The 26,385-nt window shown below is 42.2% G+C and overlaps 1 protein-coding gene and 1 non-coding gene across 9 annotated transcripts in view; both read left to right on the forward strand.

The window, feature by feature from the left end:
- Positions 1 to 26,385, forward strand: part of LUZP1 (leucine zipper protein 1) — a 105,181-nt gene that overhangs the window by 35,317 nt on the left and 43,479 nt on the right. The window contains exon 1 of one of the 8 annotated variants that reach the window (XM_032391565.1): positions 25,732 to 25,748. The exons of the other annotated variants lie outside the window; for them this stretch is intronic. The gene's annotated coding sequence lies outside the window, so the exon portion shown is untranslated. Of the gene's footprint in view, positions 1 to 25,731; positions 25,749 to 26,385 lie in introns of those variants that run through there. 8 annotated transcript variants of the gene reach the window in all.
- On the forward strand, positions 23,631 to 23,703 carry TRNAK-CUU. The gene has a single exon. It is a non-coding gene; the product is annotated as a tRNA-Lys (tRNA).

Below are 26,385 nucleotides of genomic sequence, written 5' to 3' on the forward strand. Positions count from 1 at the left end.
ATAATTGCTTTTTTCTGTTTGTCTAATTTTTTTTCTGAAACATTTGAAAGCAAGTTGCATTCATCATAACCTGTAACCACTAAATAATTCTGCATTCAACATTGATATGACATTGTCCAATATTAGTTCATTTTCAGATATCCCAGTTGTTCCATCAATGTTCTTTATTGCTTTCCCTCCCCTTTAGAATCCACTTCAAGGATTTCTTGTTACATTTGGTCCTCATGCCCCTTTTAATCTAGAGCAGGGATTGGCAAACTTTCTATGAAGGACCAGATAGTAAATATTTTTGGCTTTGCGGGCCATACTATCTTCTTGAAGAGAAAAGCACCCAGAGACAATATGTAAATGAATGGGCATGGCTGTATTCTGGTAAAACTTTAGTTTGAAGACCCCTGATCTAGAAAATCTCCACTCTTAACTTCTGTGTGTGTCTAATAACACTTCCTCTTTTGAAGAGTCTGGGCCAGTTATAATGTCCCGTAAGCTGGATTTGTCTGATTGTTTTCTCATGCTGAGATGCAGGGTAAACATTTTTGGTAAGAAATACCACATAGATGATGCTGTGAGGTTTCCTTTGTATCTTATTGGGAGGCACATAATGTTAGTCTGCTCCATTATTGTTGATGGTAAATTTGACTTCTTCATTAAAAGGTACTTACTCCCCTTTATAAGTAATCTGTGGGGTGACTTTGAGACATTGTGAATATCTTATTCTCCTACCAAATGGTTTTAGCTTTCACTGATGATCCTTTTCTGAATCAGTTATTACATTGGTGGTTGTGATTATAGTTCTTAACATCTGCTTAAGTGACAACAGCAATAAAAAATAAATTGTATTTTCAGAAAAGTACTCATGAGCAAATTTATTTAGAAAGCCGTATTAATATATATTGTTACTGTGAGTCTGTGGCTTAGTTTCCCATCGTAGACTGTCTTCCTGGGAGGCTGAGGCTGAAAGATTGGGTCTGCATGTGTTGTACTGAACAGCTGCTTTCTAGAAGCAGGGCTCTAAAATACGGTGTCTTCTTCTGAGCCCAAGGCTGCTTATTAAGGACCGGGCCTAGTCTGGATTGGAAGTTGTCTTTGCCATGGCTGGTTTTTCCTCTTCCTTACCTCTTTTGTCAATATCTCACGCGTTTCAGTGGTTCAGTTTGTGGATCCTATAGTACTGTCTCGATCAGTTTTTGTCTAATTATGCCTTGAAGCTTGTGCTCAAAACCAAGTAGTTACAACTTAGAAATAAAATTTTTAAGAGGAACATTTTTCCCCACTACCTTCTTACGAAAAATTTTGAACTTACAGAAAAAGCTAATAATCTAATAAATACTTACACCTTTTAGCTGGATTCAGTAATTGTCAACTGTTTGCCTTATTGTACTTACGTAGTATATATGTATATTTGTATATATGTATCCATTTTTTTCTTAACTATTTGATACCCTGCAGATGTGTAACCCCCTAGAGTAAGGATACTCTATTACATAACCACCATACCGTTATCACACCTGACAAGTCTGTTTCTAATATATAATATCAGTTCATATTGTCTTTCATAGTTGTTTTTTGAGGAATATTCTCTTGAAGAATGGTAATTGATGAGAGATTGACATACAATTGAGCAATGAAGTGCTCTGTGTAGTCTCTGACAGGAGTAACTACAAGTTCGCGTGGTGCCCTGCAGGTAGTTGCAATTAGTTGCATTTCATTGATCAATAAAATGAGGTCATCTGATTGCAGGCAAGGAGGTTCAGGGCTTCTTTAGCTTATTATGATCAAGTGTTGGACCTTTCAGCATGTCAATGAACATGATAAATTGAAAACAAATGAGAATGATGTCTAGCCTAGTGCCTGGCTCATAGTAGATACTTAATGAGTATTTGTTGACTTAATTAAAGATGTAATTGGAAGCACGTGCCAGGAGACTATAATTGAGCATTTATTTCAGTGCATTTAGTGTCTGTTAGGTGTTTGTAGGAGATAAAGAAGTAGAAAAATGGTATTCATGCTCTTGTGGAGAGCTCTACAGTATTAAGTGAGAGGAAATACTCTTTTTCCTTAAACCGATCTTTATTGAATAACTGTTATATTTATAACATTGTACTGGTGCGAGTATAAAGGAATGACAAGTCTCTACTAACCTTAAGGACTTTTGCATAATAGTTGGAGTAATGTGGTATAAACACACAAAAAGGGGCGCCTGGGTGGCTCAGTTCAGCTCAGGTCATGATCCCAGGATGTTGGGATCAAGCCCCGCATGGGGCTCACAGCTCAGCGGGGAGTCCGCTTCTCCGTCTCCCTCTGCCCTTCCCCTCACTCATGCTCTCTCTCTCTCTCTCAAACAGATAAATAAAATCTTTAAACACAAACACACACACACAAATGAGTGTACTGTTTAAGAGAATAATACCTCTATCATGGTAGTATATGCTTATATGCTAGATGGCAGTAGGTGCTCAAGAAGGGAAGAATTAATGAGTAGTGGTTATGGAAGAGTTCCACTGAAGGGCATGGCATTGAATTGTTTCTTGAACCGATTTGATGAGGTGGAGGAGGAGATGACGGCCATTCCAGGCAGGGGAGATGTCCGGGCAAAAGTATAACATGAAGGAATTTGTCCTCAGGAAATATTGAATAGATCAGTCTGTCCAGGGCAAGGAAAAGATAATGACTAGCATGCCAGGGCCTCGAGTGACAGACTGAGGAATTTAGACTTCAGTTTCCAGTTGTAATGGGTGCCCCTCATAAATCTTATGTGTGCATTAGTGCCTTGTATTCTGAATCTGTTAATCAACTAATACTGCTATGTTCTTTGTATTCTTTGAAATTCTAACAGCCTTGATCACTTGCAGATGTAAAATTGTGATTCTGGCACATGGTTTGTATGTAGATATAGAAACAGATGCAGAAAAGAATGAACCAGGGAAAAAAATTCTTTTAAGTGGTCTTACTTCCTTGGGAAAGTTTGATGGGGTGGGATTTGTATCACTAGTAGGTGCTGAGTAGTTGGGACAATTTTGTTGTTGAGAGATGGATTGGGGGAAATGTTGAAACTGTTAAGAAAGGCTACGCTGATGTTAAAATGTGTTGCAAGATTCCAAATCTCATTGTCATCTTTATAATCTAGATTTTGATAAGGCAATGGTCACTTATGTTTGAGGGCCAAAAATAAGAGAATGTGAGCCTAATGGTGAGATTTTATCTTGGTCATTATTTAAAATACAACCACCGGGGGGCGCCTGGCGGGCGCAGTTGGTTAAGCTTCGGACTCGGTTTCGGCTCAGGTCCTGATCTCAGGGTTGTGATATCCAGCCCTGCTTTGGACTCTGTCTGCTTGAGACTCTCCCTCTCCCTCTGCCCCTCCCCCACCTCTAAAATAAATAAATCTTAAAAAAAATACAACCACCTACACATACAATCCCGATAGCTCCTTAACTAATTAACTAACTCACTGTCTGTCTCACCTAACCAAACCCCACTGGTTTAAGAAGGATTTTATCATTTCTTACCAATCTCAGCCATGTCATTGATAAATGCACTTTAGGACATTCACTAGGACTAATGCTATATAGTCTTTTATTTAAAATTAAGGTATTTAAGATTATTGAGAATTTTTTCTGTATTCTGCTTATTTTTTCTTTAGCTAATGGAGGACTAAGCCAGTATGTAGACTTATGCTGTGATAGTGTTTATTGGCTGTCCCTAAGAGTGAGCTTTTATAAACTGGAAGAAATCATCTGGACTCTTGTTTTAATCATCCTGGTTTATAGATCTGATTTATCTGAATGGGTAAGTGCCTTAGCATGAAAGGAAGGAATTATCAGGATATAGAGGAACCCAGGCTCCCCTTTCCTCTCCCCTCTATACATTGTGGTGAGATCATTCATGGTCCTTCTCAAAACAAAACAAAACAATATATTGATGTTTATATCCCAGTTCTCTGCCATTGAGAGACTTAATGGTGCAGTTGGAGAAATAGGACTTAAGACATAAAAAGGGTAAGGCACATCATTTCCTTTTTTTTTTTTTCTTTTTGACTGTATTCCCTATGTTGTACTTTTTATCCCCATGATCTATTTATTTTATAACTGGAAATTTTTTTTTATTTTTTATTTTTTATTTATTTTTTATTTTATTTTATTTATTTATTTGACAGAGAGAGAGACAGCGAGAGAGGGAACACAAGCAGGGGGAGTGGGAGAGGGAGAAGCAGGCTTCCCGCTGAGCAGGGAGCCCGATGTGGGGCTTGATCCCAGGACCTTGGGATCATGACCTGAGCCGAAGGCAGACACTTAACGACTGAGCCACCCAGGCGCCCCTGGAAATTTTTTTTTAAAGATTTTATTTATTTATTTGAGAGAGAGAGAGAGCAAGCAAGAGAGCAAGAGAGCATGAACCAGGGGAGGGGTAGAGGCAGAGGGAGAAACAGACTCCCTGGGGGAGCCCGATGTGGGACTCGATCCCAGGATCCTGAGATCATGACCTGAGCTGAAGGCAGACGCTTAACCGACTGAGCCACCCAGGCGCCCCATAACTGGAAGTTTACTTATTTTATAACTTCACCTGTTTCTCCACCTCTGTCCCCTCTGGCAACCACTAGTTTATTGTTCGTATTTATGAGTCTGTTTCTCTTTTTGTTGTTTGTTCATTTGATTTTTAGATTCCATATATAAGTGGAATCACATGGTATTTGTCTTTGACTTTTTTTTTTTTTTTAAGATTTTATTTATTTATTTGACAGAGACAGTGAGAGAGGGAACACAAGCAGGGGGAGTGGGAGAGGATGAAGCAGGCTTCCCGCTGAGCAGGGAGCCCGATGCGGGGCTCGATCCCAGGACCCTGGGATCATGACCTGAGCCAAAGGCAGACGCTTAACGACTGAGCCACCCAGGCGCCCCTGTCTGACATACTTCACTTAACATAGTACTCTTCTTGGTCACATCCTTCCTTTCTTTGGGAAAGTTTAGGACTAGTCGGGAGTTTAGGACATTTACCTCTTACGTTGCTTCCACATGTAGTGGAACTTTAAATAATGCTGGCCTTACGGGTTGAGACTTACATCAGATTCTTATTCTGCTGTCAAGGTTCAGATCACACTAATAATTATCTCTGTATAACGCTTTATTATCACATTTAAATCTTAGGACACTACTGTTGGGTGGGGAGGCAAGAGCATTTATCACTATTTTATAGCTGAAACACCAGAAACTTGAACTCAGATTTTACTTCATGTCTGCCTCCTAATGTGCTAAACAACACTGCTTTTATGATTTCATTTGCTTTATATCCAGATTTCCATAATAATAATGAATTATGTTTTGATAGGTTCCATTTTGGAATAACTGAAAAAGCTGTGTTTTCCATTACTTATTCAAAGGGAGTTAAATGAACATGATTTTTTTTTTTTAAGCTGAAGTTGGACTGAAGAATTTGATCTTAGGCAGATTCTTGAGTTTGAGTTAAAATGTCCTATTTAACTCTCATGAATTCAGCAAACATTTATCAAACGTGTTCTATGTGCCAGGCTTAGTGCAGGGGATGGGAGATGGGGGGAGCCTTGGGAATGAAAAGTGTTAAAATGAAAAAAGCAAGAATTTAAAGTCAAGTAGACTTGAATTCAGAACCTAGTCTGCTACTATTTTATTTATTTTAAAGATTCTATTTATTTGAGGTGGGGGAGAGAGAGTGTGGGGATGGGAGGCAGAGGGAGAGGGAGAAGCAGACACCCCGCTGAGCAGGGAGCCTGACACAGGGCTTGATCCCAGGACCCTGGGATCATGACCTGAGCCAAAGACAGACGCTTAACCGACTGAGCCACCCAGGCACTCCTTGCTAACTTATTTATTAGTTGTAAGTTATTTAATTCCTTGGAGCTTCAAATTCCTAATCTATAAAATGGGGATAATAATACCTATTTTGTAGGATTGTTTTGAAGATTAGGGTGATGTATATGAAGCACTTGGTATAGTCTGTCTTTTATAAGTCATTATCGCCCCTAAGTGAATGAATAGGCAAATGTGTGTGGTGAGAGTTAGCTGTGTCTTGACAGAAAGTGTTTGGCTGACCCAGTACAGAATCGAGTGAAGTATGTTTGGCTGCCAACATACTATGTTCTGCTTTTGTTAAAACTTGCAGCTCTCACACTGGTGTTTGCCAACATTGCATTTGACTTCTCACATAGTAGAAGCCAAGTCATTCCTATGGAATATAAGTCATTTGGAAACATTAAACCTCTATTGCAGTTCAGTTGGGGGAAAAAAAATCTCACATTACCATAGGGCAGTGAAAGTCATGTGACAGGGAGCCTTTTGGGCAGGCACCCAGATTCAGCTTCCTGAGCCATGTAGCCATCTGAAGGATGACACCGGTGACAGTGCATATGGAAGGCAAACTGAATGGGATGAAAGACCAAGAACTTATTTTGTTTTCTGAAATGGTGTTTCATTCATTTGTAAACATTTATTGAGCATCCACGGTATGTCGGGTACCATTCTGGGTGCTAGGAATACAGTGGTGGTGGTGGGAAAGCCCTTTTTCTAGTAGAGCTTATGATCTAGTAAGGGAGAGTGTAAATAAATATAAAATATAATGAATCTCTGGTAATGCTAAGTACCATGAAGAGAAATAAAACAGAAAAAGCAAGGTCCAAGTTAGAGAAGGGGTGCTTATTTTTAGAGAGGATTTCACTTTAGATAGGATGGAATGGAAGACTTTTCTGAGAAGTAACACACAGCCCAGAATGAAGCCAGTGAGTCGCCATCAAAGAAAAGGAGCCCGAATGTTGTGTTTCAGGAACCCTTTAGAAGGGTCTTTGGTATGAGGAGTGGAGGTGACACTGACTTCGGAAGTGGCTTTGGGAGGTGGGAGTGGGGATTACCTTATTAAAGTGCTTAAAATCAGCCCATATTGATTCTCAATATGGGAGAGAGTGGGTCTGGTACTGTTGAAAATCAGTCGGGCATCCTCGGAACACATAGTGTAGGTTACACCTCTCAGAAAACGTACATTTAGGTGTCCAGGAGAGCTAACAATGTGCTTTTTCCTCACAGTATTTTAAAAAGCATAGTCTTTGGACCTTCTGTATCAGAATACAAATGCAAATATATGGGCTCCACGACAGATCCAATTAATGAGACTATTCGAGGATGGTCCCTGGGAATCTGCAGTTTTATCAAGTAATTCCATAGCTATACTGAGGTTTGAAAATTAGTGTTTGTAATCTTGTTGATAGAAATCATCTTTGCCCCAGCCTTAATGGGTGGGCAGGCAAGTCCTTGCTTATTTAAGATTCATTACTTTTCATAATTTACATCAGAGCTTGCATTTCCTTTTGCATTGATTCAGTTGTTGGCTTTAGTCTCAGATATACGGTAGCCTCTATGTTAAGATGTTTTGTTGATGAGCCAGCAGAAAACCAAACTGGTCCTCTTTGCTTACATTATTTGGTGTTTTCACCATCAGCCACATCCCTGGGAAGGAGCAGACTCTGAAAGGAGAATGTTGCATTGGCTGTGTGACTTAGATGCTGTAGAAAAAAGCTTGTTTACGCTCAGTCGTTTTGTCTTGTTCTGTTTTCTGTTAATTGAAATTTCTAGTTATTTACTTGTGATTAGGGTTTTTACATTTTTTTCATAGGTCTTTAACATTTAAAATGCTAAATCAAAGGGAAAATCGAGAATGAGGATATTGGGAAAGTATTTAATATATTTAGTGGTAGACACTCAATAATAAATACTCAGTTTGATTTCAGTGGAGGGGCTGGAAACAATCAGCAGTGGCAAATTTAAACCATCTGTAGATGGTCAAACCAGATCCTTAAAGGCGTCACAGCCAACATTCTAGTGGGCACACCGTTGAAGAAAGTATGCACTGTTTCCCCCATATTGAATTTTAGTGGTACCCTTGATATTCACGGTCAGGTTGTGGGAAGGCTAACTTCGAAGCCTGTCTGCCAGGGCCCATCTCCAGACTGGTGGCCCAGCTTAAGACTTTTGTACCTTGCCTCTTGGGTACTATTGTGGTTACGGTCTTCCTTTGGCCTCTTGGAAAGAGGTGGAGCCTTTTATTTATTTTTTATTTTATTTTATTTTTATTTTATTTTATTATGTTGTTAGTCACCATACTATTTATTCTTTTAAAAGATTTATTTATTTATTTATTTGACAGAGAGAGAGACACACAGCAAGAGAGGGAACACAAGCAGGGGGAATAGGAGAGGGAGAAGCAGGCCTCCCGCTGAGCAGGGAGCCCAAGGTGGGGCTCGATCCCAGGACCCTGGGATCATGACCTGAGCTGAAGGCAGATGCTTAACAGCTAAGCCACCCAGGTGCCCCGAGGTGAAGCCTTTTAAAACTTGAAAGGGCCTTCAAATGAATGAAAGTCTTCATTTTTTATCTTACTGTTAAAGAAACCAAGATTCAGAGAATCAAAATTTTCTCCAAGGCCTAGATACTGGATACTAGAATATGAAGTCTGGTGATGTAGTTTCCTTCAATAGGGTCATCCAGTTGAGTCATCTTTTTAAAATTTGCCCCTTCCACCAAGGGCTCTTCTGGTTCTGCTTCAGGGTTCTTGTAGCCCTTCCATTGTAGCACTTGGTTGTTTTTGACTTTGCCTGGCCAGTGATTGGGAGGCCCAGGTAAGGTGTGGGTGGGAATTTAAATCTTGCTTCTTAGTAAAAATTATGTAATGTTTAATAGAAAAGCTCTTACAGTTAGGGCATATGGAGGAGCAGAAACTGGCCCTGAGTCACACCACAAAGCCCAGAGGAGGAGGAGAGTTCACGGAGTTGGTCTCTTTGCTTGGAACCATATATTTACTTTCTTTTCCCTCCCTTTCCTTAGCCACTTGACTCCCATAAACTCAGTCTTATGAAGAGGTATGGTGTGGCTTAAAGGGTTTGAGTTGGGATTCTGGACACCTAGCTTTTAGGTCTAATTTTGCTCCAAGCCTCCTTTTTCCTCTCTTTGGACCTTATTTTCCCCATCTTTAAAATGAATGGCTGGATAATTGATCCTCAAAGATCTTTTTAGGTCTGATATTCTTTGATTTCATGGATCCTGGAAGGTTCTGACGCTGTTTGATGAAGGGCCACAACTCGAAGTTTGCTCCGACACACAGCATGGATTCTGTATGGGAACTTGACCACAATATACCCCGGGAGGGGGCCTCAGGCTAATTCCTGCCCCCCCCCCCAGGAATGTTTCTAAGACTGTGGCTTTTATAGATAAGCCAGTTTTGTTTTTGTTTTTAAAGAGAATGTAAAAGGTTAAAAATAAGAGTGAGAGAAGTCTTCAAAGTTGGATCTGTGGGGAGTATATTAATGTGTATCCCAAGTAACTGTTCTAGAATAGCAAATGCTTTGTTCAGTCTATGTAGGGTGGCATAGTATTGTGGCATTCTTCTGATGCTATTGCAAAGAACAAGGGGCCATAAGGAAGTTCAAAGTCCACAGTCAGTTTCCACCTTTGGAAAAGGTGTGCCAGCTTACCTCAGGGCCCATCGGGAGGGAGAGCTACTGAGGACAGGATTTCCAGCTTCGTCTGAGCTCCCACTTCCTAGTAGAATGATTTGAGCCGCTCTCAGCTCTGTATGACTAGAAAATCTGCAGTTTAAGCTTGGCTTGTTTGGCTTAAATTATGGGAGTTTGTTCCCCCTAAAAATGTCACTTCAACCCGAGGACAGCTTAATGATTCTTGTAGGGTACTCAGAGCTCTTTGGGGATGAGTCTGTCCCCAGAGCAGGCTTGATAGCTGTGTTGTAAGGACCTAAATCCAGAGAGAGTCTGGCTCTATACTGGAAACCATTCACCTCATGCTTTCTTCTTCCCAGTGGGTGGGGTTCCCTCCAGTCCTGCCTGAATGAAAAGCATTTAGCTGACTTCCTGATCATGCCCTGTCTTGTCCTTCATTTTTTCTTTGCTTTTCATTATTTGCTGCAGCTCAGCCCATCTAGTTGTGGCTTTACACAAGGCAGTAGCCTCCAGGCTTTGTACATGTTTGTAACTGGAAAAAAAACTTGAAAAGCTTGAGTTAGGGCAAAGGAGTTTAGGTCTCTTGCTCTGTTCAGGGGATTAGGGTGAGGAGTGGGGAAGGCAGAGAGGTGGGGAGACTGGGATCCAAGAAAACACTGTAGGTGAGGGATTTGAGGAAATGGAGCTTTGGGTTGCTGACAGGGCAGAAAAAACTTGAGGAATGCTCCCGTTTGATAAATAAGCTATTTCTAGTTTGCAGAATAAGAGTAGTTTCACCAGCATAGTGGAATCTTCAGTCATGTTTGTAACTTAAATTAATCAGTTCAGGCTGTGCCAGAAAAGTGTCAGGTGGCATGCTAATTTCCTCCAACTTTTATTTCTGTCTGGCTTAACTCCTGTAGTCCTGTGGCTGGGCCTCAGGGCATGTGAATGGGGAGTAATTGGGGGAGGGGGAGAGCTGCTGCTGATGGAGATGCTCCTCCAGGAGAGAGAACCTGTATGCTAGGCCCCCGCCCTAATGCATGCACTGGGGCTATAGGTCTCTGCGTAGATGTAATGTGGTGTTTAAATTCAGAGTGATCCCTTGTGGGACCCCAAGCATGACCTTGGGTGGAACTGCCTTAGAATCTGATTTGCTATTTTTCCAGTTAACTTGGCATTCTGTGCCCATCTTTCTTGGTCCTTATTTTACTCTGCCTTAAGTGATTTTTTTTTTTTTTAAGATATTATTTATTTATTTGACAGAGAGAGACACAGCGAGAGCAGGCACACAAGCAGGGGGAGTGGGAGAGGGAGAAGCGGGCTTCCCGCCGAGCAGGGAGCCCGATGCGGGGCTCAATCCCAGGACTCTGGGATCATGACCTGAGCCGAAGGCAGATGCCTAACGACTGAGCCACCCAGGCGCCCTGCCTGAAGTGATTTTTAATGGGTTTTAAGCTCCCAGTTACCATTTATTCAGCACACTTTTATTCAGCGCCCTCTAAAATGTGTGCCTGGCATTATTGTAGTGCTAAGTGTCCTTTGATCTTTGTTTCTTAGAGAATCTAGATTCTGTATGTGTTCTGTTGAAGAATGTCAACCTGTTAATTACTTAAAGTATTTTAATTTTTAATTTTGGGAAAGGCAGTTTATGTCAATTATTGGGACACAAAAACATGTTTAATGGTCTGATTTTGGGTACTATATGCTCATTTAGAGGAGCTGGACCTTCCTCACTGGAAGATGTGACCTTTGCTCTTGTAAGAATTCACAGTAGTGTGGAGAAAACAGTAACCTTACAAGTTAGTGAGAAAATACTGGAGCAAGTACAGACTGAATCAGCTGTGCATGGCTGACAAATACCTCGAGTGCTGCAGGGCTCTCTGGTTGGCAGGGTTTAGAGCTTCCCATTGGAGCAAATTTTGCTCTTAACTTCTTTAGCTTTTTATACACAGGGAGGTTAACTAGTAGCTTTTGAGTGTGGCTGTGGGCTGGCCTTATTTTTTTTTGCTTAAAGCATAGTAAAAGTAATCGGTAGGGACACCTGGGTGACTCGGTCAGTGAAGTGTCAGACTCTTGATTTCTACTCAGGTCATGATCTCAGGGTTGTGAGATCAAACTCCGTGTGGGGTCTGTAGTGGGTGTGGAGCCTGCTTAAGATTCTCTCTCTCCGGGTGCCTGGGTGGCTCAGTTGGTCAAGCGACTACCCCGAACAAAAGAAGAGGAAGGCCCTTCAAAAATCTTGTCCAGCCTGTCATGGCAGGTGCCGTGAGAGCCCAGTTCTTAGGCCTATTTTACAGATGAGGAAACTGAGGCCCAGAATGGGGGAATCACTAGGCTGCAGCCCAATTGCTAGACAGCAAGAGCAGCAGGATCCACACTTGATCCCCGCCCTCTTTGTAAGATGATGCTGGGCTCGGGGGTCCTAGGTCTTAATGTCTACCCTAGGTGACAGACGGTCTCCGAGAGCAATACACACCTAACCCTTCTGGCAACCTCCCTGCTCATTTGGAAGGTTGAGGTGGGTTCTGTCTTGAGCTACAAGCTACATAGCTAAGCAGGGGGGCCCGCTGCCCTGACCCTCCCCCCTCTCATGTGCTCTCTCTCTCTCATTCTCTCTCTCAAATAAATAAATAAAATCATGGGGCGCCTGGGTGGCTCAGTCGTTAAGCGTCTGCCTTCGGCTCAGGTCATGATCCCAGGGTCTTGGGATCGAGCCCCGCGTCGGGCTCCCTGCTCGGCGGGGAGCCTGCTTCTCCCTCTGCCACTCCCCCTGCTTGTGTTCCCTCTCTCACTGTGACTCTCTCTGTCAAATAAATAAATAAAATCTTTAAAATAAATAAATAAATAAATAAAATCTTAAAAAAAAAAGATTCTCTCTCTCCCTCTCCCTCTGCCCCTCCCTCTCTCTAAAAAAATAAAAGTAATCTGTTTAACTGATTCTCATGGGGATAAGGAAAACTTAAGAGGTAGTTAGCATAATAAAGAAAAGCAACTAGTGGACTGACCGATCCATCTTATTTGGGGAGACTGGGGGATTGGAAATTGTGATGTTCCTGTTTCTTTTTCTGGGCACTGACGACAGGGGCTGCCTGTGAAAGCATTCCTTTAGAAGCTTTCAGCTTGCCTTGGGTTAGCAAATTATTTAAAATATGAGCCTCTGTTTCCTCACGTATAAAATGGGTTTGATAATACCTCCTCGTAGAGTTGTGAGAATTAATTGAGTGTATGGGAGTGAAAGCGCTTTGAACTGTGAAATAATGTATAAGCATTAGGTATTATTAGCAGGCATATTATTTAGGGAGGAAGAGGCATGGACTTTTGAGGCCTCTGGCAGGACATCTCTGGGGAGCCTTTCTGATGATTCTGGGCATCCTAGAATCTGGACTTCTTTAGTTGGTGTTAATAAAGAAAATAATGTTCAGTGTTATTACTCAGTGTTACATGTGGGAGATGAATTGTTCTTTCTTATATAAGTACACCTATGCTTGTAAGAACATAAATATAGGCACTCCTCATAGTGTCCAGCTATTTAGCCATTGAACATTTACTGAACTATTACTATATGCCAAGTTCTATGCATGTGCTTGGATTCGGAGATGAAATACTATAATCTTGGCCTTCTAAGAGCTCACAGTTTGGTGGGGGGAGATAAACAAGTCGATAATTACAATACAGGATGGTAAGTGCTATCTATGTTAGAAGCAATCCTAGCGTCTTTCAGAGGGGTCTGTTCTTACTTGATTCCTCTCACCTTCCTCTCCAGACTTTGTTTAAAAGCTGTACGAGATCATAGGGAGGCCTGGAGAGATGAAGCAGTTTGCCTAAAGTCATACCCATAGCTAGTTGGTAGTGAAGCTAGAACTAAAATATGAGTTGTGATATTCAGTCTCTTACAACTTTGTTCTTAGTTCCATTAGCACTGACCTAAGTTTTTCCTCCCTTGCCCTAGATTCATGCTCTTCTCAAAGAGGTTACTCTCTCTGTCCTCTCTGCTCCACCATCTTTTCAAGCTTTGGTTCTTACTACCTTGTCTCACAGTCCTATTGAAATGGAAGGAGAAAGGCTTGGGAGTCTTAAGTTTGAGCTTGCTGTGGTAGAAGAATGGTCCTTAGCATTGGCTGCACATTAGAATTGCTTACAGAGCTTTTATAAAATACTGATACCTAGGATTCTGATTTTTTACTCCCATATTCATTTGTTCTTTATTGAGATAACTTATTTTATTTTTTTAAATCTTTTTTTTTTTTTAGATTTTATTTATTTGACAGAGACACAGTGAGAGAGGGAACACAAGCAGGGGGAGTGGGAGAGGGAGAGGAAGGCTTCCTGCTGAGCAGGGAGCCCGATGCGGGGCTCAATCCCAGGACCTTGGGATCATGACCTGAGCCAAAGGCAGACGCTTAACGACTGAGCCACCCAGGTGCCCCGAGATAATTTATTTTAGCTTAATATTCCACAAAAGGAATACATCAGTTAGAAATTGTCTCTTTCTCAGAAGACATAGATTATTTTTTCTTTCTCATAATTTCTCAGGTCACTGAACTTGTCCCAATCTGCAGTAGCTCAAGTCTGTCTTAGAAAAAGTTTGAAACCTCTGTTGCCAAGCTTCTAGAAGCAGACCCATTAAAAACTTTTTTTTAAAGATTTTATTTATTTAGAGAGAGTGTGCATGAGCGGGGGCGGGGGCGGGGGGGAGAGGGAGAGAGAGAATCTTAAGCAGGCTCCACACCCAGCAGCTCTGTCTAAAGACCTTGAGATCATGACCTGAGCCGGAATCAAGAGTTGGATGCTTAACCGACTGAACCACCCAGGTGCCCCAATACTCAGTGAATTTTTATGTATTATACTTCATGTAAAGACTGCTCACATCAGGATATTCATCAAGTCAAGATAGAGAATATTTCCAGAACTCCAGAAGGCTCCCTTGTGCTTCTTCCTCATCAGTACTGGCTGCCCAAGTAACCACTTATTGTGACTTCTATCTCCATTGATTAGTTTTGTGAATTCTTGAGTTTTGTGTAATAGAGTATAAATAGAATCAGTATGCACTGTTCTGGGTCTGGCTGCTTTTGCTCAACATTGTGTCCGGATATTGGGTATTCCATCTATGTTGTATGTAGGAGTATGTAATGTTTTATTGTTTGGATGTACCACAATTATTTATTTATTCTACTGTTGATGGACATTTGGGATCTTTTTTTTTTAATATTTTATTTATTTGAGATAGAGCGAGAGCAAGTGAGAGAGCATGAGTGGCGGGGAGGGGCAGAGGGAGAGGGAGAAGCAGGCTCCCTGCTGAGCAAGGACCCCCCAACGTGGGGCTCGATCCCAGAACCCTGGGATCACATCTGAGCCGAAGGCAGACACTTAACTGACTGAGCCATCCAGGCACCCGGACATTTGGGATCTTAACAGTTTGGGCTTTTTGAGAGAGCTGCCATGGATACTCAGAAGTCTTGTGTTAAGTATGTCTTTTGGTGGACGTATGCACTCATTTCTCTTGGGTGTATACCCAGGAATAAGATTCTGGGTCATATATCAGCTCTGGTAGATACTGCTAAAGAGTTTGGTTGTACTAGGTGTTAGCATTCAATTTTTTTTTTTTTTTTTAAGTAGGCTCCATGCCCAGCGTGGAGCCCAGTGTAGGACTTGAACTCATGACCCTGAGATCAAGCCCCTAGCCAAGATCAAGACCTGAGCTGAGATCAAGAGTCAAATGCTTAACCGACTGAGCCATCCAGGTGCCCCTCAAGTTTTGTTTTTGTTTTTGTTTTAAAGATTTTATTTATTTATTATTTGACAGAGACAGTACGAGGGAGGGAACACAAGCAGGGGGAGTGGGAGAGGGAGAAGCAGGCTTCCCGCGGAGCCGGGAGCCCAATGTGGGGCTCGATCCCAGGACCCTGGGATCATGACCTGAGCCGAAGGCAGACACTTAACGACTGAGCCACCCAGGCGCCCCTCAAGTTTTGTTCTTTTTATTATGAAAAATTTCAAACATTCACAGAAGGAGGGAAGCCAATATAGTGAACCTATGTATATCTATAATCAGTAATTTTCAAGATGTTGCTACATTAGCTTCATTTCTGTTTTTAATGTGTTGAGGAATTTTAAAGCAAATCCCAGAAATCATGTCATTTTACCCCTACACACTTGTTTCAAAAAAGATTTTATTTTATTTATTAGAGAGAGAACGCATGTGTGGGGAGGGGTGGGAGGGGGAGGGAGAGGGACAAGCAGACTCTGTGGGGAGCCGGACACGGGGCTTGATCTCACAACTCTGATATTATGACTTGAGCCAAAGTCAAGAGTTGGACACTTAACCAACTAAGCCACCCAGGTGCCTTATCCCTGCACACTTTTATATGCATATTTAAATATGGACATTTTCTTACATAACCATAATGCCGTCATCAAATTTAATGAAATTAACAGATCCTTAATAATATCTAGATAAGATCATAACCAGATTTCCTTGATTGTCTTGAAAATGTCTTTGCAGTTAGTTAGGATAAGGATCTGACCAGCCACACGATACATTAAGTTGTTATGTTTCCTAAGTTTCTTTGTATGTAGAGTCCTTCTTCCTCTGCTCCCCCTTTTTCATATCACTGACTCATTGTGGAAATTGAGTCAGTTGCCAGACAGTAAGGATATTTTTGAAAGCTCCTAGCTAATTAGCTAAGGTTGAAAACCCCTAGGAGTGTAAATCTCAGGACTGTTCTTTTTAAAGAGAGGTGAAGGCTAGTCATGAATATAGTCATGAAGTTCTCATTTGTCTGTCCCGATTTTACTTTGTGGTGTGAATCTTCTTGTTTAGTAGGAACTTCAAAGGTTGATTCTCTAACCTAAGAATCAGAGACTTTGACATGAAAAAGAAGATATGATTTCTTCCCTGTTGAAGTTCTTTTCTTGTAGAACTCTTGATCATGAGGTTTTTTTTTTTCTTTTTTAATTAGTTGAACACAATTGGAAATTGGAAAATAGGTCATTCACGGCAGTTGAAAGAAAACTTTAAGGGATTAAGAAATTAAGTCTATACACAGCACAGGGAGGAAGTGTTAAAACATCCATGTAGGTGGGAGGCTGGAGTGCCCCCAGGCAGGCCACAATAAAGCGCAACGGGAGTTGGTTTTCCAAACCAGGAAGACCTAGGGTGATTCCTTCTAGTTTGTGTCAAGCATCTTCTAACAATTAGCCACCATATCACTCCATCCTCTTTATCTATATGGGCCAAATTGTGCAAATAATCTTATTTTTCTTAATTTCTTATTTTCTTAATCTTAATTCATCAAATCTAAGTGCTCAACAGAGTTTTTTTGTGGGAAAGTTGGTAATATTGGTCACTGGCATGGACTTAAATGGTATATCCACTGTGGGAAACCTGCGGAAGGTCAGAGTGGCTGTATCATAGGCTTTGAAGTACTATGGGATTATTACCTAATCCTAGGTTGTCAGAACTAGAAGGGCCCTTGGGCACTTGGATTCTACCCACCCCCTCCCCTTTCTTAGGTTTTTTTGTTAGAGAAAATTTCAAATTTATACAAAAGGAAACTTCATAAAAATGGGACTCCCATGTACCCATCCCCCGTTTCAACAGTCAGGAACTCATGGCCAATCTTATTTCATCTATACCCTTATCCACTTAACCCCATCCTGTATTATTTTGAAGCAAATTCCAGACATTATATCATTTCATCTGTAAACATTTCATTATGTATCTTTAAAAGTTAAGGGCTTCTTGGGGCGCCTGGGTGGCTCAGTCAGTTAAGCGGCTGCCTTCGGCTCAGGTCATGATCCCAGGGTCCTGGGATCGAGCCCCACGTCGGGCTCACTGCTCGGCGGGAAGCCTGCTTCTCCTTCTCCCTCTGTCTGCCTCTCTGCCTACTTGTGCTCTCTATCTCTCTGTCAAATAAATAAATAAAATCTTAAAAAAAAAAAAAAGTTAAGGGCTTCTTAAAATTAAAAAACCTACAATTTTAATAATCACATAAAAACTTAAGAATTCTTTAATACCGTCAAATATCCAGTCATTCAAATTTTCGTTTTCTCGTCAATGATTCTGTTTTGTTTTTTACAGTTAGTCTGAATCAGGAGCCAGTTAAGATCCATACATTGTGATTGGTTGATATGTCTTTTTTTAAGAATCTTTTAATCCGTAGGTTCTCTCTCCACATCCCCTCCCTTTTTTATTTAAAAAAAAATTTTTTTTAAAAGATTTTAGTTCTTTATTTTAGAGAGAGAGAGTGTGAGCTGGAGGAGGGGCAGAGAGAGAGGGAAAGAATCTCAAGCATATTCCACGCTCAGCATAGACCCTGACGCAGGGCTCGATCCTGCAACCCTGAGACCTATGACCTGAGCCGAAACTAAGAGTTGGACGCTCAACCGACTGAGCCACCCAGGTGCCCCCCTCCCTTTTTTAAATATACAGGGTATATATGTTGCAGCATAAAACAATACTCATTTATTATATCAGTTTCTGTGGGTTAGGAAGCTGGGCATGGCTTTAGTGGGTCCCTTGCTTCAGGGTCTCACACAGGCTATAATCAAGATATCAACCGTCAAGGTGGGACTGAGGAAGGACCAGCTTCAAGTTCACTCAGAGGTGGTTGGCAGGATCCAGGTCCTGTGGGCAGTTGGATTGAGGGCCTCAGTTTCTTGCTGTTTGGTAGACAGAGGCCACCTTCAGTTCCTTGCCACATGGGCCTCTCCAGCAACTAGCTTCATCACAGCGAGAGACGGCAAAAGAGAGAAAGTGCCAGCAAGAAAGAATTCAGTCTTTTACAACCTAATCTCAGAAATGACATCTCCTAATTCTTGCCATATTCTTGTTGTTAGAAGAAGGTCATGAGGCCCAGACCAAACTCAAGGGGAGGAGCCCACATAGAACATGGACACTAGCAGGTGGAGATCATTGGGAGCCATTTTAGGAGAGTGCCCATCTTCTAGAGATAAACTCTGGAGTCCAGATCTGCTCACTATCAATATATTTGCCTTTTTACCATATTTTTGATGCCACTAGCAAGAAAAAGGCCCCTCAACCTGTGCATTTCATTTGCCTCTACCTGTGTAATAACTCTGTTATGCAGTTTCCTTCTGTTACAGTCTGATAAATGCCATGTTTATATTTGTCAGTAACCAGAGCAAGTTGTTAAAAATCATAGGTAGGATAGGTTGATAGGGCTTTTTCACCTTGACCAAGAAATAAACCAGTCACCAGTCTTTAAAAAAGATATTGACGATGTGTTTCATGCTCTGCCAGGCCTGTAAAGCTACAAAAAAGCATAAAAGAATAAGAGGGTAGTCTATAATTATTGTGTGGTATGGACAATAAGTGCAAAAAAAGAGAAATTAACATTGAGTCAATCAGCCAATATTTTTGGAGCACAAAGCTCTGTGTACAAAGTTCCATGTTAAGTGCTATGGGGAACATAAAACTCAGACAACCTTCTGCTCTCTCCTTAGGAGATGATATAAAATAAAGCTGTAATGCAAAGTAGACTGGAAATTGTGCAAGTAGAGATATGGACAAAGTACTTTGGGTGCAAAGGATGGATAGGCTTAGAATGTTAGAGCCACAAAAGGCCCTTATAGAGCATCAGGGCCAGTGGTCTTTACCATTCTGGGGACATGGAGCCATTTAGTCAGAGAAGTTGAAGAATCCTTGCTAAGAAAAGAGAATCATGTGTAATCAGGAAGAATATAAATTTTTCAGCTGCCAGGGATGGGAGGACTTGGGATAAAAACAGGTAGCCATAGATCATAGAACAGACTACTCCAGGACTGAGGACTTTCTTAATAGCACCCCAAACTGGCCAAAGGAGACTCTGCAGCTGCCTTGTGTACCTATAATATAACAATAACCATGTTTTATAGTGGCCAAAGTACTTTCACATATATTATTTCATTTCATCCTTACAATCTTATAGTCCAGATATATTGGTCATTTCTGTTATACAAACGAGGAAACTTCTACTCAGAGAATTATAATAATCCACAAGGGTCACAGAACCAGTAAACTGGAGAGACAGGACTGGGTCTGAGGATTTCATTGCCCAGCATACTGCCCGGTATGTGTGTGCTCTGAGTGTGTGTGCTCTTTGTTCTGTGTGTTTGTAATACTGAAGACACTGACTTGAGACTTGCTAGAAGCAGGACTTACGAAGAGGGTGAGGTAAAGAGACACATGCAAGGCTACAAGAAGGGAACTTGGACAAGGAGTGGTGGGGAGACGCTGAGAACCGGACGTGGAGCCCGCTGAGGTCTTCTGACTAGGGCGTCCTCCCCGCCCTTTCTGATGCTGCCCGGTGACACCTCTGGTCCCGCCCACCTCTTTTAGTACTACTTGAAAATTATTTCTGCTGGAACTGGGCCAGTGAATTTCCCAAGGTTCTTTTCCCAAGGGCTTCGTGGTACACTTAGAGGGAAAGAGAAACTAAATAAAAATGTGCAGGGGGTGTAATAATGCTTTATCCGAATGGTGATGAGGAGAAAATTGGATTAACATTTATAGGATACACTTTATGCCAGGCCTTATGTGTGTACACTTAATGTGTATTTTCCTATAATCCCGACATCAGCCCTGTGAAGTTTAGAGAGAATCTCTGTGTACACTTGAAGAACCTGAGATTGGGAAGTGGTATCACTTGAACTGCTGTGTGACTGAATTGTAGGGGAACCGAGATTGCCTGGCTTCTGAGACCGTGTGGATTCCTTCCTTCATAGTATGTTGCCTGGGCAGCAGGCAGGGTGCAGGAGGAGTGTGCAACAGAGACAAAGGGAAGCTCTCTAGAGGCTATAAAATGGAAAGAAAATTCTTGCTGGGGTAGAAATAATGACTCCTCCAAAATGTGCCTTAAAATTAAAATGGCAGAGCAGGCCTTCTAAACCCAAGCCCTCCAGGATAAACAGCCACGTCTTCTGTTCCTGACACACCAAGGGGAAGTGTATAGAAGGGCATTTTTATCTTCCGTTGTAGTGAGGAAGATGAGATGTATGTATAAAAAAAGACTTCCAGATTGATACTCTGGACATTTGGGCATCAGTCCAAGGGGAGTAGAATTCTAAGCTGAGGAAGAAGGCTCAAGCCTTTGGGTGACTCGCTGCTCGCACAGGAGGTGGTGCTAGGATAGTGCCTCCTTTAAACAGAAACAGATGAAACCGAGTGTCCTCAACCCTGCGTCCTCTTGGATCCATCACCTTCACTTCAAAATAGCCAAACGTCTCTAAACAGCTGTCTGTATTCACTGCCTCCCTCCACTTAGCCTGTCCCAGGCTGGTTTCTGTCATTTCACTGTACATCTCTCAATAAGGTCACTTGGGTCTTCCGTGAAGCCGAATTCAACAGATTTTTTTTGGTCATTTTCTCAGGGAAGTTGACGCTGTTGACCACTCGTTCCTTCCAGAAACACTCTCTTGTCTTGGCTCCAGTGATGTAACACTGTCCTATTCTTCCTCCTACTTCTCCTCCATTCTACAGCTATGAAATGTTCTACTGTCCCAGGCCCTCCTCTCTACTCATAGTAGATACTCTCCCTCGGTGATCTCATCCACCCCATTGGCTTTAAGTAACCACACCTCTGTGGACATGACTCATAAATTTATGTATCCAGCCTGGATTGCTCCCCTGTGCTACAGACCCATGTATTTATTGTCAGCCAGGCCCCGTTTTAAGATATGGAATACCCCAGGGATATAGTGATGAGGTAGACAGAAGGTGGGGGTAGGGGTGGGGAGGAAGAGACGAACAATAAACAAGTAAACAAGATACCAGAGAGGGTTAAATGCTAAGGTGCACATAAACCAGGGTGATATGTTAGAGGTTGAGAGCTACCTTATATTGTCTGGTCAAGTCTTTACAGGGGTGGTAGAATTTAAGCTGACCCTTCAATGACCAAAAAGAGCCAGCTGTACAGAGGGAAGAGGAAACAGCTAGTGCAAAGGCCCCAGGGCTGAACGCTGTGTGCAAGAATCAGGGAGTGGGGAGGGGACCTGTAGGAGATGAGGTCATAGAGATAAGGACGGACCAGATCACACAGGGCCTAGTAGACTTTGGTGAGGACTTTAGATTCTTCTAAGTGAAAGGGAAAGCTGTGAGGTGTTTTGTTATGTTGTTTTTAAGCAGAAATAGAGTCCTGATCTGATTAAATGTTTATAAATTTAATTTGCCGCTATCTAGAGAGTGGTGTATATATAGGGGGGAGAGTTGGTAGCAGAGAGACTTAAGGAGGCTGTTGTAGTAGGTAGGGTGAAAGTCCAGTAGTTTGGACTAGGGTGCTTTATAGGGGATAGAGAGCAGAGGGATAGGTTCAAGAAAATTTGGAAGTGGAGTTGATAGGAGCTGCTGATGGCTTTGCAGGTGGGGTGTGAGGGAGAGAGACACCCGGCACGATTGGGTGTTCAGCCTGGGCAGTTGGGTGAATGGTGGTATTGTGAATTGGGGGAAGATGTAAAGAGGAATGAGTTTGGGGAAAGAAGGGTGGGAGGTAAAATACCATCAAGAATCTGAGAATATATGGATATGTGGTATCAGTTACACATCCAGGTAGAGAAGTCATGTAGGCTGTTGGATATGCTTCTGGAATTCAGGGAGGTCATTGCTGGAGATAAAAATGTGGAGGTCATTGATATTAAAAGTCATGGGACTGGAGGAGATTGCCCAAAGAAGGGAGGGTACAGGTAAAGAGGAGAGGCCCCAGGACTGTCTCTGGTCAAGTAGAAGAGAAGGCAGAGCAGACTAAGGATGACCCGTTTAGTAGGAAGATCAGAAAAAGTGTGATATCCTGGAACCAAGGAAGAAAGGGTTTCAGTAGAGGAAGAGTGGTTATTTGTGTTAAATGCCGTTTGGAGGATAAGGAAGAGACCACATAGAATTTGGCAGTGTTGAGGCCTTTGGCTCTTATGAACAGTTTTCGTGGAGCATTGAGGATAGAAGACTGATTGGCGTGACTTGAGAATGAGGGGTACGGAAGTGAAGAGTAGAGACCACTCTCAGTTTTGCTGTGAGGAGAAGCAGAGACATTGGGGCTGGACCAGCTGGAAGGAGGTGTGAGATCAAGGGAGAGTTTATTGTTTCTGGTTTTTGTTTTTTATTTTTATTTTTATTTATTTATTTTTAAAAGATTTTATTTATTTATTTGACAGAGACACAGCGAGAAAGGGAACACAAGCAGGGGAGCGGGGGAGGGAGAAGCAGGCTTCCCGCCGAGCAGGGAGCCCGATGTGGGACTCGATCCCAGGACCCTGGGATCATGACCCGAGCCGAAGGCAGACGCTTAACGACTGAGCCACCCAGGTGCCCTGGTTTTTGTTTTTTAAGATGAGAAATTCTAGAATCTTGCTTTCCAAATATGGCCTCTGGATCAATCTGGAAACCTGTTAGAAATAGGGAAACTTAGGCTCCACCCCAGACCTACGGAGTCAGTGCCTGCACCTCAGGGCGATCCCCAGCTGATTCGGGTGCACTTTCAGGTTTGAGAAGCACTGTTCTAGAGTGTGGCTTCTCAAGCTATCGGTGATGCAGGACCAATCAATTTTTTCTAATCTGTCTAGGACCTACATGTGGGACTGCTATGTGCATTTTGTCTGTAACTCACTCCACATGTGACTCACTGTGTGAGTTGATCAGCACCCTCACTGATCTGGAACCCTATCTGAGAAGTCCTCCTCGGATCCTGTGGTTGGATGTTGTAGCCAGGTCAGCTTGCTTCCCAGATGTCCAAGTGCCTCTTCTCAGTTCCTGTACTCCCACTGGTAGGAGTCTGCGAGCCAGTGCTGCTGGCCTGTGGACCGCGTGCCGGTTGAGTTAGGGGCATTTGAGAGTCTGCGCAGGGAGAAAAATGATGTAAGCGAGCAGAGGTCATTGCTTCTGAAGAGGGAATCGGATCCATCGTAGACATGAAAAGTTGTACTTCATGTATCAGCAAAGCCTCTTCATTGTAACAACAGGGGAAGCAGAATGCTCGACTTGGAGTTAGGAGATGATGGTCTGAGTGTTGCTTCTTGGGGACAAAGTCATTTAGCTGATGAGGGCTGGAGGTTTATTGAGAAAGAAAAAGATGTGCAAGAGTCATTTTGGGGAGTCACAAAGTGAACCTAGCAAGGGAAATGTCATGGGATTGCTGGCAGCATCGAGGAATGTGTTTGAGATTTGTGGTGATAAATTTAAAATGTGGGTGCCTAGCTGGCTCAGTTGGTAGAGCATGTGACTCTTGATCTTGGGGTTGTGGGTTCAAGCCCCACGCTGGGCATGGATCCTACTTAAAAATTTTTTTAAAAACGATGCCAGTCAGTAGTTGGCATTTTCTCTAGAGACAGAGCTTAGTCGGTAACTTAGCTGCTTTGGTGCGGGCCTGGAGAGGTTGTTAGTATGGTTTAGTGTGATCTGAAGTTTTACTAGTTGAATACGACGGGCAGGGGGGCAAGTGAATGAAAGATGTTTGCAAGGGACTGATTATGAGGGAGTGAGCACATGAAGGGGGCATGTAATACCATTAAATTACTTAACTTCTCTTTTATAAGATGGGGATAATAGTATGTTTCATAGAGTTGTTGTAAGGATTCAGTTAATTCCTACGAAGTGCCCAGAAAGGGGCCTGGGGCATGGTAGGTGCTGTGTATCCCCCCAGTGTGGTTAGCTCTTACCGCCCTCGTGCCTCCAGGCCCACGGATCTGGCCTCCCTCCACATCTTTTGGCACCATTCTTCTCCTTCCATCTGTGGTCCATACTGAAGCTGAAGTGATCTTTTTGAAATGTACACACCTTACCCCTACTAACACTTAAATGACTTTCTGTAGCTCTTTGGATAAGGACACAAATCCATAATTCGGTCTCCAAGTGCCTGTGTGGTGTGGCTCTGTCCATACCTGTCCATCCTTGTCTCCGGTCATGCGTCTGCTTGTTCCGCCTTTTTGTCATCCATTTTAGCTCAAGTTCATTGTGCCCCCACTTCTACTTAGAAACGTCCTGACCACTAGTGGTAGCCTCTTAGACCTCTCTGTGAGGTCAGCTTCTATTAATTTACTAGTGTGATTTTTAATCCGTGTGTTCCTGTTGCACTGTATAGTAAATGGCATGAAGACAGTTCTGTTTCTACTCCCAGTTTTATCCCCAGTGCTTACCTCAGAGCTTGATGCATGGTAACCACTCAGTATTTGCATGAATACATGATTGAATGAAAGAATGCACAAACTACCCATCAACCTCTTGTCGGTTTGTGATATTTGGGATGTGGATCAGGACTGGCTTTCTTGAAGGTCAGAGCTCAGAGAATTCCTTGGAGAGGTGGTATAATGCAGAGGAGAAAGCAAATTGTGGGTCAGAAATACCTAGGTGAGAATCCACTTATCAGCTATGTGACTTTGACTCTTTATTTCGTCCTCATTTATAAAATAATCATGATGGTATTTACCTGAGGGGGTTACTGTGAAGATTAAATTAGGTAATAAAAGCACTTTTGGTTTCTTTCTCCTTGGGCTGCTTGTTGTGACTTGCTGTTTACATTTGCCATTACCAGCCCTAATCCTTGTGGCCCCTTGATATCCTAATTAAAGACTCCTAGGGGTGAAAGGGAGCCAGCGTGTTCTTCTGATTCAGCCAACTTTCTAAAGCAGGTCTAAAACCAACAATTTTAGACATGTGGTTCTATTGCTAAACCCCACAAACATGGGCTAATTGCAAGGAAGCCTAGTCTCAATTATAGCCTACTTGTTAGAAAAGGAAACAGCGGACAGGTGGCGGTCCTTGAGGGCCTGCTTCTAAATAGATGCCCTAATCAGAAGCTAGTATTATCAATTGTTTATTAATAAGTGGTTCCAAAGTGTTTGAAAGTTCTTAAATCCTTTCTTTCTAATTTTAATCTCATTTATACTCTTGGTTCTTTGTTAGGTAAAGTTCTTTGGTAAGCTTTCTTTGGTTTCTTTGGTGAAGTTCAGAAATGGGATTACTGGATTCTAGTCCTGTCTCTGTTATGAGCTTCCTGAAAGAGTCACAGGTCTTAATCTGTTTGCTCATCTGTCATGTGGGGGATAAGAGTATCTGCCTTCTCATCCCAAGAGTTACACGGATAAAAGAGTTATCCTAGGAGAATCAGACATTGTTGTTATTATTTTAAAGATTTATTTATTTGAGAGAGAGCATGTAAGTGGTGGAGAGGGGCAGAGGGAGATGGAGAGAGACACTCAAGCATCCCCGTGGTGAGCACGGAGCCTGACACAGGGCTTGGTGTCCTGACTCTGAGATCACAGACCTGCGCTGAAACCAGGAGTCAGACGCTTAACTGACTTCACCACCCAGGTACCCCAAATTGGACATTATTTTAGCAGCCCTCTATCATAGATAGGTATTGAAATCTGTTATTAACATAAACTTTAGGAATTAATAACAAGATTATTAATTTATTCTTTAAAAATTTGAATAATTGTATAACCCTGAGGTATTCTAATAAATCACGTGAGTTGGGATGTTGCCACTTTTGCCTTTTGGGACCTATTATTTATGGTTTCTTCAAGGGCACACGGAGACAGCATGTTAAGGGTTCATACATGTTGTTATTGGAAAGGCCCTTAAATATCATTTTGTCTTGAGTGTTTTGTTTGGCTAATAAAACAGAGACCCAGAGTATAAAAGACTTGTGTGAGGTTGACAGTGGGTCAGGTGGCTGTGAACTCCCTGTTCCAGGTTCCTCACCCTAAGAGGGTACCTCTTTTCCCCAGTTTCCCACTTGCTCTGGGTTCTCCGCCCTTCTGGGCAGGTGGGATGGGGCAGAGAGGGGTTGAGAAAAAGTCAGGGCTTTCAGACATGTCTTCTGCAGCCTGTGTTTTTCCCCCTACTTTTACCTGGAGTGTCTTTTTTTTTTTTTTTTTTTTTAAGATTTTATTTATTTATTTAACAGAGAGAGACACAGTGAGAGAGGGAACACAAACAGGAGGAG

This window comes from Phoca vitulina, unplaced genomic scaffold, assembly GCF_004348235.1.
Source record: "Phoca vitulina isolate PV1807 unplaced genomic scaffold, GSC_HSeal_1.0 scaffold2, whole genome shotgun sequence".
In the NCBI taxonomy this organism is placed as follows: domain Eukaryota; kingdom Metazoa; phylum Chordata; class Mammalia; order Carnivora; family Phocidae; genus Phoca; species Phoca vitulina.